Genomic DNA, 13,574 nt, shown 5'->3' with positions numbered 1-13,574 from the left:
TCCCCAAGGGTTCGATCAAAGGCTTAAAATGAAAATTATGTAACACTAGTACCCTCACAAAGAAAAGTGGAAAAGCTTAAACATAAAAGAGACAAGGACAGAAACCGTAATTAGACTGCCTCATTTCCATCTACAATTTTTCTATTTTTATTTTCTTTTAAACAATTGGCAAGAAACCCTAATTTCATGACAGCGTGCTCGTGGTATAAATAGTTAGGGTTCTTAGAAAACAATTATTAAGAATTAATGAAAACACACACCGCAGTGGACGCTGCACTGTCTTAATGCAGGCATCTTGCCAAATATCCATGTTATTATTTTAAACTCTTAAACATCCGTTGGTTTGACCGGAAAAAAACGAAGACATATCTAGGGGAGATCATTTGATCGGTATCTATTCAAAGATAAACTCTCAACCATTTAATATTGAATGTTCATATCTCTAATATTCTTGGTGCTCGAACCCGTATACCAAAGAATAACAACAATAATATAAACACCCATGTGCATGTAATCACAATGATGAGAAGGGCCTCCTGAAGGTGGCATTCACGTGGTTAGTCGACCTAATCAGAATTTAGAAGCACCGTCCTCCATGGATCCATCTTTCCCCTTCTCCTTATAGCTTATGCCTTCAATGTTTGAGCTAGTGCCACCCACAATGATTGGCTTTCACTCTATCGTAAATAATACCATACCTTACATATACCTTTCTCTTTATATTAAAAAAAAAAACTGAAACAATAATTTATTAATTGATCTCAATAGTTAAATATGACATTTTCTCTAAAGATTATGGGTCCAAATTATCAATATTAAAAAAAAATTGAACAAATATTACCTTGTAAACACCCAAAATTATTAAAATATTGAAAAAGGTTAAATATTAAAAATTATTCTCTATATTATATCAATTCAAACAAGAAAAATAATTTAAACACGTCATTGAGGTTACATTAAAAATGGATTGTTTTCATGTATGGTTATTACTAAAATAAGATAAACGAAACCATTTGTGTCTCTTTCGAAGCTTTGGAACAAAGCACACGGCAAAATTGCCAAAAGCTTAGAGATAAAGTACGGTGTGACAATGAAATGTCACATTGGTGTTAGTTTTTGAATAATCTATGATTTAAAAATTATGATCGATTAGTAAAATCAGAAATTAATACATAAAAGTTTTAAAAAGTTAAATGAAAAATGAGGTATATTTTGATTCTCTATTGATTTTAGAAACCACTAGTAGTTGTAGATCGATTCTACACCTTTAGAAGTAACGCATATACTAAAATAAAAGAGATGGTGAAGCATGAAAGCACAAGTTCAAACCCTAATAACTACTCCATCCTTGCCTCCATATTGTCTAATATATTATATACTTTTGTTAACAAAGAATCAAATACTTTAAAATTGGTCGATAAATGATTTTTTATTGGGTAAATTACAAGTTTGATACCTAAACTATCAATTTTAATCTATTTTAATACCTAAACTTTCAGTTCTTTCAAAACCATTCCTAAAGTTTAGTTTTTGTTTCATTTTAGTACCCCACCGATAAAAACTTTAGTTTTTGTTTCATTTTAGTACACTCGTTTAAAATTTAACTTTAAGTTTTGAAAAAATTAAAAGTTTAGGTACTAGAATGGACCAAAACTGATAGTTTATGTAGTAAACGTATTAACGCCAGATACTAAAATAAAATGAAAACTAAATGTTAAATATGATTTCAAAAAAATTAAAAGTTTAGGTACTAAAACAAATCAAGATTGATAGTTTAGGTACTAAAATAAATCAAGATTGATAGTTTAGGTACTAAATTCGTAGTTTATCCTATTATATTTTGTTGTTGTTCTTGCAAGATAAAAGATAAGGGAAGGGGAATCTGAATTACTCTCACTTTCTGAAAATAAAGGCCTAAAGTTGACTTGGTAAAACCATTGACGAATATTGGGAGATTTTATTTATTTACTTTTCAACAGATAGGGCGGTGGTAATAACTTTTGTAAACACTGTACAATACGCAGCTAAATGTCGGCAATATTTGTCGCACGATAAAACGAGAATTTTGTCTAGAATCAAATTCATATTGATATTTTATCAGACCAGATCTGTAGTACACTACTTCCTTTCTTTTCGACCGGATATTATTCACAGCAAAATTTACTTGGTTTACCAGAAACAAATAATGGTAGGCCTAAGTCCTCGATGCCAATGGTTTCATCAAGATGAGACAATCAAAGATTTCAGCCCACATGGTCCAGGGTTAGCTCTAGCTCAAATTTCCCGTCACAATCCTAGGGACTTACGAGTCTAATTTAAATTCAGGCCATGTGCATATAGTTCATCCTCTCACTAGAGCAATAAAGAGCCATAACATTGCAGGAATCTGGAAACTAAAAACAACACTGAAACTCCAAGGCAAACCAGATGCAGCAATTTACTCTTTATTTGAGTAAATCAAATCAAAGAAAGTTCTCTCAGATGCTGAACGGCTAGTTTAGATTCTATAAGGAGAGAAGAAAGTAAAAGCTGAAGCATAGAGACACACACACTATTTTTACAATAAATGGGCTCACCATATTCTTCTTTACTACTCAATACTCATCCGAGCCGGATTCACCATATTCATTGTTAAATAGAAGGATTCAAAATCAATGCAGTACCTCCTTCCATGCCTATAAGAGAAATCCCTTCAGTTGCATATTTTTTAATAGCTACGCTAAGTTCCCTGGTTTTGAAGAAAAATCTAAACACAGTATACAAAGTCATACACGAAGAATGAAACTCAGAGCAATTAATGACCTAGTATCAACCACACAAAAGCCAAGAGTTAGATACCACGAGCGTCTCTACTAAAGAAAGGACTTGGTTTCCACAATTCCGTCCTTTCTACACATACTGCATTCAATATATTTACGTTACTGTCTGCGGGAAGACTAGCTTCTAAAAGTAATGTTCCTTTGAACCCCCACCTCCTCAGAGAAACATCTGCCTAGCTTCTACTGTGATCTCTATTGCTAAAGAAATGAGATATATAAACAGAACTGCTCGGTTGATTTGAAGAACAAGTTCTCTGTTAGGTTAGGAATCATACTACGGTATGTGCTAATTCTATGAATATAATTATATTTATCAAGATTATCAAAGTGGGAAAAAATATATATCTATAGCTAAATTTAAAAATTACATGCTTCTGACATAATTAAAAGTAAAAACAGTAATCGACACCAATATTTCAGACTAACAAAGGGGAAAAAAATGGGGAAAATAGAATAACGTATGAATTGGCAAGTCAATCAAGTGGAGAAACTGGCATCATCCAGCTGAATAAAAGAAACTAAAAACAATAAAGGATTCCAAAGATTGTAAATAAGAAAAATTCTGGGAGTATATAGTTCATCCATTGTAATGATCAATGTAATCAGTACTTCAGCCAACATCTAAGATAACCACCTCCAGAACTTATTTCCTCCCACAAGACAATTCCAAGAAAATTAAGGGAGAAGAAACTCATATGACTAGTTCTGTGTTCTTTAAAAAACTTCAGCAAACTCTAATGGAAACCTACCAATGTGTTGGAACTTCAAATTGTTAAACCTATTCCTGTGCTACATGATGCCAGCCTTTGCAAGTTCTCTTCTTGCTGAAAACAGGGGAAGAGACAATTTAATGGAAGAAATTTTGAATGAGGTGCGGCAAAGGAAATAAAAACTCAAGACATCCTATCAATAAAACGTTCTGTTGAATCTTGAGTTATCTGAAACTCTTCCTCATCATCTCCCATCCCAAAGGGAACAGATGTAAAAATGAAAGAAGGGGAAATTACCACTAGTATAATTTGGAGTTCTGTGTTGAAGGAAAAAAAACAACCATGAAAACCCTGGTGGCAGTGCAACAGAGTTCAACTGCACAAGATGCCACCAAAATCCATCTCTCAGCACCCCATCACAGCACAATTATACACAAAGTTACCCAACTGTTTTCTGGCAAGCAAGTTCCATTGTGGAGGGCCTTCACTCGGAACCCAAGAATTGAGCTCAATAAAACCTTCACCCAAAGCCCTAGGGCCACCAATCACTATAAGGCGATCTCCACTTGCTCTGAAAGCAAGACCCCAACCGTTCATTGAAACTGCCCTTTCAGGCAATCTTCCAATAGTCAACCATGAGTTAGCTTCCTTATCATACTTCCTCACCTCCATGTCAGCATGATCAGCAGCATACAGTTCATTATTAACTACTGCAACCAGAGGAGGTGCCACAGCTGCTGCAGCCATCTCAGCCGCAGCTCCATTCCTTCCAGGAGACATGTTAGGAATTTCAGTCCACTTTTTTGTCTCTAAATCATACTCCTCGCCACAAGTGAGAACCCGAAGATCATTCCCAACTCCACCTATTCCTCCGATCACATAAAATTTCTTATCCATAAATACCCCACTACACATCTTCCTTGGCTTATTCATGCTTGGCAAAGTCTCCCATTTCTGAGTCTCAGAATTGTACATTTCTGCACAGCTCAGGATCTTACCCTGAGAATCACAACCACCAGCTAAAATAGCAATCTCTCCAAGACTAGCTGATCCAAACAAGCACCTCGGAGCATTCATACTGGTCCCAGAAGTCCACGAATTTGTTAAAATACTATATCTATATATAACCTGAGAAGTTACCTCCTTCCGAAGACAAGCAACTCAGTTCCCACAGCCAATGATTCCTTATCTGAAAAGGTAAAACATTCATTGGGAGGCATCCTTGGCAAATGCATCCACCTATGTCTAATAGGATCAAATGCCTCCCATTGAAGGAGGTGACAAGAAAAGTAAACCCAATGCTCAACAACGCCGTTCTGCCTCCTCAACTTATAGATCTCTCCACTCCTGATCAAGGATCGAAAACTCCAATTCAACATGGCAATGGAACCATAATCAGACCTCGAGCACTTAATCAGACAACTGATGGAGTTATCTCGCCCTATTGATTGGATTAATGCGTCTGAGCCAGATGAAGAATCCCCAGCATGTCTACTGTGACCATCCTCCTCTGGAGAATTAAAGAAGCCGTTATCATCATTATCCTGCCCAATTGGTTGAACTAATGCATCCAAGTCAGATGAAGATCCCCCAGCATGTCTACTGTGACCATCCTCCTCTGGAGAATTAAAGAAGCCGTTATCATCATTATCCTGCCCAATTGGTTGAACTAATGCATCCAAGTCAGATGAAGATCCCCCAGCATGTATGTGACGACCACCTTCCTCTAGAGAATAAGAGAAGCCATTATCATCATTATCGTCGTGATCATCCTCAGATTGCTCCTCCAGCGACTCCACCACGAAATCTGACAGGCTGTCATTGTCTGATTGGCTGTCCAAATCCGGTTTGCCTAGACCAATAGGACAGTGGTGGATAAGTGAAGAATCCATATCTGTGGAAGAATCGGATCTCTTACTACCATCATCCGATTGGTCAGGCGAATCCGGCAAGACAAGGTCACCTGAATCTTGTGGGGAAGAAGTGTTGGGATTATAACTATCGTCACTGGAAGAATCATCAGAAGAGAGCTTACACAACTTGGTTTCCCGATCACCATCTGAACCAGTGAATTCCAGTGGGCGCTTCCCATCGTACATGTAAGCCCACTTTCTTCCTTGTTGACAAGAGCTTGCAAACACTAAACAGGACTCGCAGCACCGGTCCTCCAACATGACTCTTTTGTCCCCCTCCTGATTTGGGACAGGAAAATCCCCAAAATAACAATGGGAATTTTCAAATCACTGTAACAAACAAAAGTTTCATCACCCCCGCCGAAATAAACGCAGTCAAGATTAACGAATTTATCTGTTCCAGAAAACAGGGAGAAACAGAGAACAGAAAGAACAGCTTCAGTGTAAATTTCTAAATTATAAAACAAATCAAACATAAACTTAATCCAATAAATAAAACATCCAAATTCAGGTTAAAAACTGACCTATGTTAGGTTATGCAAAAAAATAAATAGTCAAAAACAATAATTAACGTATGCAAATTTTGTTAAAGCATGAAAAAACCGAATTCACGATCAAACACAGCTTAAGAGAAATAGGTACCAGATCTCAGAATTTCATTGAACACAAACAATAACAAAATAATAATAATAACAGTCAGATTCAAATGAAGAGAAGAAACAAAATCTAATCAGATCTGTTTATAATTTCATCTCATTAATCAGGAGATAAACACCAAGCGGTAAATAAAACATAAAAATGAAAACAACAAAAGCAAAGAAGTGACTGATAAAGAAAACGAAGCAGGAATAATAATACTAATGTTGTGAGGGACTTACTGATTGGATAAGGAGAAGATTAGCAAGGAAAAAAGAATTCAAATGAATCTCTTTTTGCCAAACAATTACTACACTAGCTCACTCTTTTTCTTTTTCTTTCCTCACTTGTTCATTTGATTTGCTGTTGCTGTTTTTTCGTTTGACTCTTTTATCTCCTCCTGTTTCTCTATAGGCTGTTTATTAGTCCTTTGGATTTTGTCCGCAAATCAGAGCGAGGGAGCTTTGGCTTTGGCTTTGAGAGCAAAATCTATAAGAGTTCCCCTTTGTCTCTCTTAGAACTTGCTCTCTCCCCAAACAAAATAAATAAACATTTCATTTCTTTTATTTAATTAACAAAAGTATTTATTTTCCCGTTCTGTTTGTTTATGGAGTCGAATTATATAAGAGATAGAATGGGAAGGGGCTGCCGAGGAGGGGACTGGAGGGGCGGGGGCGCCGGCGATGTGGTGGTGGTGGGGCCCATATAGGGGAATGAACAACCGCTAACTAGTAAGCTCCGGCCGAGACACTTGTTGACTAGTGTGATTACGATGATGAGGTGATGGAATAAAAACCGTCCCTCTCCTCTGTTTCCTACTTTCTTTTTACATTTTTTGTGTAAATAACAATTAATTTTATTACATAAAAGTATAATAAAAATTTATAATTAATCACATTAATTGATTATTTCTTTAAGATTATTAAAATATAAAATAAAATCATATAAATAAAAAGATTAAGCCACAATCAAATAATTTAAAGACATAAATAAAAAATATTATTGACGATGAACAATAAACGATAGTAACATTAACATAAGATAGATATAATAGTGAAAACACATTAATAAATTAGTTTTATCACAATTCAATCATAATCTATCTTTAATAATTGTAAATATTTATCAATGTAAAAAATAATTAGAAGAATCCAAGGTAAAAATAGATCATTGAATTAACTAAAAAACATTCATCAGAGAAGATTTCAAATATAACCATGAGAAAACAAAAAGTAAATTTGCTATAAGAATAATATAGTAAAAAAGAAAAACAATTAAAGCTTCAATGACTCATTAATGGAAGATAACAATTATTTTAACGGATGACTTGAAAATAATTATAAAATAAAATGTTAAACATATGTTTTGACAAAAATAATAATAATTAAACACCAAAAGAAAAAACAATATAGTTCATGTATTTATTTCGTAATAAAACCATAAATTATATATATAACAACAAGTACGATAAAAGTTATGATAAAATTCGGAGAATCAAAGAATGAAGAGAGAAGAGGAAAAAGTATTGAAAAAACAACGATCAATATATTTATATTATTGTAATGATAAAAGAATATAGAAAACTTAAGAAGAAATGTTGTGAGAAAAAAGAAAAGACGAATAATTAGTATGATTTATAGATTTTAATATAATTATATGATATTTATCATGTTTTTTTTTTGCTTCGATAAATAATACTTTTTTATGTAAAACTTGGAGACCCTACGCCTTTAACAGTAAACGAGTATAGATATGTGGGTTTTGCATCGTATCCCTTTTAATTAATTAAGATGAGGATGAGTATAAGTTTAGTGAATAGTGGACAGGTGTAGATGTAAAAAGTCATATATGTTGTGGTTAATGGATAGATGATGGATTTGAGACCTTATATGTCATGTATCTAAGGACGAAGTTAGGATTTCAACTTGAGGGGCAAAATATAATTTTCTAAAATTTGAGGGTAATTTCATAATGATCCCATAAATTATTTAAATTTTATATATAAATTAAATATTAAAACATTCTTATATAGTATGGGAAAATTAAACCCCCCATACTTTTTCCGTTGCGATTGTCAATAAAAGTATGCTTAATTTTCAATTAGGGGCCGCTATACACTTGCCTATAACGTCGGTAACCAGAAAGGCGGAAAAATATGAAGACAACACTACACATGCGAAAATGTATTGTAGGAAGATAAGGATGATGGTGATACATTTGCTTACCATTATTATCACTTTAATTATTATAATTACATGATAAATTTAATTCATATTTGTATGAACCAACTTATCTTAGTGATCTAAGAAATCGTTATTATTTCTATAGGTTATGAGTCCAAACACCAACAATCACGAAAATTTTAAAACATATACTACATAAAAATAAAGAGAGTCTTATAGTAATGAAAACAAATCGACTATATTATAAAGAAATGTAGAAAATTAAAAAGATATCTCTCGAAAATATTTAGGAAAGTTGTAAGAAATATTTTATGAATCGTTATATAATTAATATTTAATTTTGTCAAATAAGCAATTATCATATTTATCTTATGTTTTTATGAGTTTGGACTCTGCAATTTAATCTTTTATATATATATATATATATATATATATATATATATATATATATAATTTTATGTACCTTATTAAAAATCTATTTTTGTCCTTATTAAATTTTTATAAATATGTCTTCTCTTAAAGTTTTAGAGATTCGCCCCTTTAGCATAAAATATTGTCCGTCTCTAGGTCGAAATATGATCAATGCAGTAATAAATGATTACGTCTTGCATGGGGTTAATACAAAAGAAAAAAAAATTGAAGGTGGGATATCTGCATATAACTTAAAGAAGAGGACTTGATAGCAATAATAAGAAAGTAAAACACTAGTAAACATGGCCACATGCAAACATGATGTTTAAAGGTTTTATGTAGAATACACATAAATAATATAATTAAAAAATATGTTCATTTTAAAAAGAAATATAAAAAAATCTTAAAGCAAGCAACTCCACTATGACTCAAAAGATCCACAAAAAAAAAAAAAAAAAAAAAAAGATTCTGGCGTCCACTAAGCTTATAATAATCCCCTCGGCCTTCCTTTCATTAACCGAGGCAACCTCTACGTCCTATAATGTTCCGCCACGTGTTGATCACTTGTGTAAAGGAGCGTGCTCATGTGAAGCATTATTGGAGGGTGAGAAAGGTGTTTAGACGAGTAATTACTAATTGCAAATCACGAAAAACACCAAAAACTTTTCATTCTAGAATACTGTTAGGTGATATATTTAAAGCATCAAATATTTATTAATAAACTACATTGTATTATATGTTGATTCAATTTTTTTTATTAGTACATAAGTCATAATTTTGATTATCAAGTTCACTTTTCTATGAATATACATATAGTAAGTCATAATTTTTTTAGAATCATGTGATAAAATCATTTGAAGAAAAAATCTACGTAATTATTTGTGTTACCAGAGATGGATCGAGGGGACGGGCGAGGACAATCGCCCCATGAAATTTTAAAATTACTATATTTTTTATATATATTTCTATTGAAAATATGTTTTTACCCCATGAAATCCAAGTTCGCTCTCTAGAATTTTAAAAGTTCAAATTTATCCTCTCTAACATAAAATCTTATGTTTATCCCCGTGTGTTACTATCTCATAGAGATAGATTTTGTATGAGCCATGATGTAGTGTATATTTTTTTAGTTATTGTTTCTTTCATCCATGTAAACGTATAAGATTAAGTCATGTTAAATTTAATATCTTACGCGTGATTTATTCTATATCGATTTCATATTTTTATGTATAAATTTTCAGGCTTAAGGGTTATCTTTGTTCTTGAAATCCAAGTTCGCTCTCTAGAATTTTAAAAGTTCAAATTTGTCATCTCTAACATAAAATCTTGTGTTTTTCCCCGTGTGTTACTATGTCATAGAGATAGATTTTGTATGAGTCATGATGTAGTGTATATTTCTTTAGTTATTGTTTCTTTCATCCATGTAAACGTATAAGATTAAGTCATGTTAAATTTAATATCTTACGTGTGATTTATTCTATATTGATTTCATATTTTTATGTATAAATTTTCAGGCTTAAGGGTCATCTTTGTTCCTGAAATCCAAGTTCGTTCTCTAAAATTTTATAAGTTCAAATTTGTCATCTCTAACATAAAATCTTGTGTTTTTCCCCGCGTGTTACTATGTCATAGAGATAGATTTTGTATGAGTCATGATGTAGTGTATATTTTTTTAGTTATTGTTTCTTTCATCCATGTAAACGTATAAGATTAAGTCATGTTAAATTTAATATCTTACGTGTGATTTATTCTATATTGATTTCATATTTTTATGTATAAATTTTTAGGCTTAAGGGTCATCTTTGTTCATGTAGTAGACTCAATTTATCATTTTTGTCCCTATTATATGTTTGCATCAATTTAGCCTTCAAAGTTGTTTAATTGCACCATTCTATACTCCACCCCTAACTTAAAACCCTAAACTATAAACCTTGAGTTAGAGTTTAGGGTTTAGGCTTTATATTGAGGGTTATGATTTATGGTTTAAGGTTTATAATTTAGGGGTAGGGTATAGAATGATGCAATTGAGTAACTTCGAGAGCTAAATTGATACGAAAATACGATACGGGCGAAAATGATAAATTGAGTCTATTACAGGGACAAAAGTTATCTTTTTGCCAAATTTTTATCGTGGATTAAATTTGAGTTAGGCCTAAATTCATATAAAAATTGTAGAAAAATATTTGAGAAGAAAAGGCTAGTAATGGATAATAATTAATGAAAAGGAAGAGGAGGAAACAATGACAATTGGGGGATGGGATGATTAGTATAGATAATGTAAATGCAAGGAAAATGTCTCTTTCGTACAACTAAGTCGTTTTCTTTTTCTTTCTCTTCTTTTATTTAAGAGCTTTATATACTAATTGGCCATTTCTTCGATGGTGTTGTGGCTTGTTTTGGAGTGGAAGATAGGTGAAATTAGGGGAGGAGGGGACTACTATGAACTATCCATGTGACATGTTCATATGACATTGATTTCACATTAGTTTCGAGGTTTATTTAGCAAAGGCCCCACTCCATTACCATATAAAGTGGGTTTAAAACCAATCCAACTATATCAATTAAAACACACTCGATATTCTCTCAACATAAACTTTTATTTGGATTTTAGGGTTTTGGTCTTTCAAAAATAAAAAAATTATAAATGAGTGTCGATCTCGTATCTGATTGTGCTTTCGTGGTTAATAAGCTTTTTTGCGATGAGGAAGATATATCTACACTGACAATGTATTTCCAGCAAACCAAAGATCGTTTTAAGTCCTTTCCTAGTTCTCATATTTCTTTAGTTCAACGTTCTAGTAATGTTGTTATTGATTGTTTAGCTAAATGGACTCTTCGTTTTTTGTCTTCGTTGTTTTTGACTCGATTTGTCCTTCAAAGGTTTTGAACAATATACGGTTTATATTCAATATAGTTTGGACACTCTTTTCCCCTCGTAGGACCAACAATTTAGTGTTGGATAGGAGAGGTTTTTAATGATGTTCGTTTTCTTTTTTAAATAAATTAATGTCAAGAGGATATTATTATTTAAACCAAATCTTTTAATTATTGGGAATTACTTTACTTTTTTTTGGTCATGCTCTTATTTCCCACTTATTCTTCTTGTATTAGCTTACTTGATAATATTAAGAGTGGGAAAGATGCCAAATACTTTGGCAATTAGCCAAAAAGTTAATTGCGATGTGGCAATCTTTCATATTTATAATTTTAAGATAGTTGGAAACTACTCATTATTTCTATAGAGTTAATAGAGTAAGTGATTTAAATTTAGTTAAAAATTGACATAAAATGAGAGAGTAATTGAAGAGAGAAATAAATAAATAATACAAACTTAAGGGACTAATTTTTTTTAAAAAAAGAAAATTGGTTTTTTTATAAAGGAATTAAAGCTAAACATATTCTACAATGATTCAAAGATTCAAAGCGTGTGATTCAAATTTGATAAAAAAAATAGATTTGAAACGAATGAAGAATTGAAAAAATATGAAGATTAATGGTTAAATTATAAAACTTATAAATTATATTTTTTTAATTTGTCAGATTTGATAAAATTTGAGTCGAAAGTTCAAATTCGACTTCTAACACCCTTAACTCGTATATGTACCCATATATGAATCAAATATATCACATCAGTCATAAAAACAAATATTGTTCGAAAATCAGAAAAATTTTGTTTTTTTTAAAGTCCACTAATATAAATAAAATAAGGAAAATAACTAGTCAAGTTAATATTCATTTAAACTAAAATAAAATACGGTTTAATAAAATACATTCCATAACTAATAATGTTCATTTAATAAACTAATATATATATATTGTTTAAATAAAAAAACAATTCAGACATATTGAATCAGAGCATCAAAACATAAATATGTACATGCCAACTAAGAAATATAAAAAATATCAGAAAGATGTCATATTGACTCTAGTTGTCTGAACTAGATCTCAAAATATAGGATGTTTGGCCTGGCTCCTTATTCCCCTATCGACCTCCCTTTACCTATGTGTAAAACAAACACATGCTAAGTTTTTGTACTTAGTGAGGCAACAAATAATTTAAATAAATTTTTAACAGATAAAATAGATGATATATAAAAAATATTAAAATAAAATACATATAACTAACAAAACGGATGCTCGTAATAAGTCAACTATACTGAGCCATTTCAAGTTTATACATTTTTGTTCATATCAAATTATCACCCACTATATTTTCATGAGAATGTATGGTACGTGAGTCAGATAACAAGTGTGTTCGCTATATGTAAATCCACTATCAGTAACATATAACACTTTTGGTCTAAATAGAAGTATAGGTACTATAGAACACAATATCACTACACTAAATCAGAAACAAATATGATAGCTCATGACGTCAAAACATCATGACTATTATAATGCAAATTTAGTACCAGACAAATGTACCAAATCATATCAGTAATCAGATAACACTCCACCTCATGACATGTCATTGTACCACTAACCCTCATTCTTATACAACGAGCTTATTAAAAATCATATACTATTTGCATATTAAAACAATGCATTTATATAATTGAATATAAAACAATTCTTATAAAATCAAATATGGGCAGTTCATACCTAAAAATATTCACATGCTAGGAAATAAACTATCGAATAAAATAATTTGGATTATTCAAACGCAAAATCATATAAAAACATTTAGTAAATCATTATAAAGATATTTCATAAAATATTTCAAATTGTTTTCAATCGAAAACCTTCAAGGTTGGCTCATCGGAAGACGTCCTCATATTGAATATTAAATAAAGAAGTTGCACTCACCTGTTGCCTCACTGCACTTTAATTACTATCTTCCTTACACCCTTGAACTTAATCCTTTTCTTTTGGTTTAATTTGTTTTGTTTTCGATCACGATCT

At 31.7% G+C, this 13,574-nt stretch overlaps 1 pseudogene; it reads right to left on the bottom strand.

Moving 5' to 3' along the window:
- Positions 1–3,363: 3,363 nt before the first annotated feature.
- LOC120209345 lies at positions 3,364–6,635 on the bottom strand (annotated as a pseudogene).
- Positions 6,636–13,574: the final 6,939 nt, after the last annotated feature.

This window comes from Hibiscus syriacus, unplaced genomic scaffold (assembly GCF_006381635.1).
Source record: "Hibiscus syriacus cultivar Baekdansim isolate YM2019G1 unplaced genomic scaffold, ASM638163v2 tig00018715_pilon, whole genome shotgun sequence".
NCBI lineage: Eukaryota > Viridiplantae > Streptophyta > Magnoliopsida > Malvales > Malvaceae > Hibiscus > Hibiscus syriacus.
The sequence above is the reverse complement of the archived record's forward strand: the minus strand, read 5'-3'. Positions and strand labels throughout refer to the sequence as shown.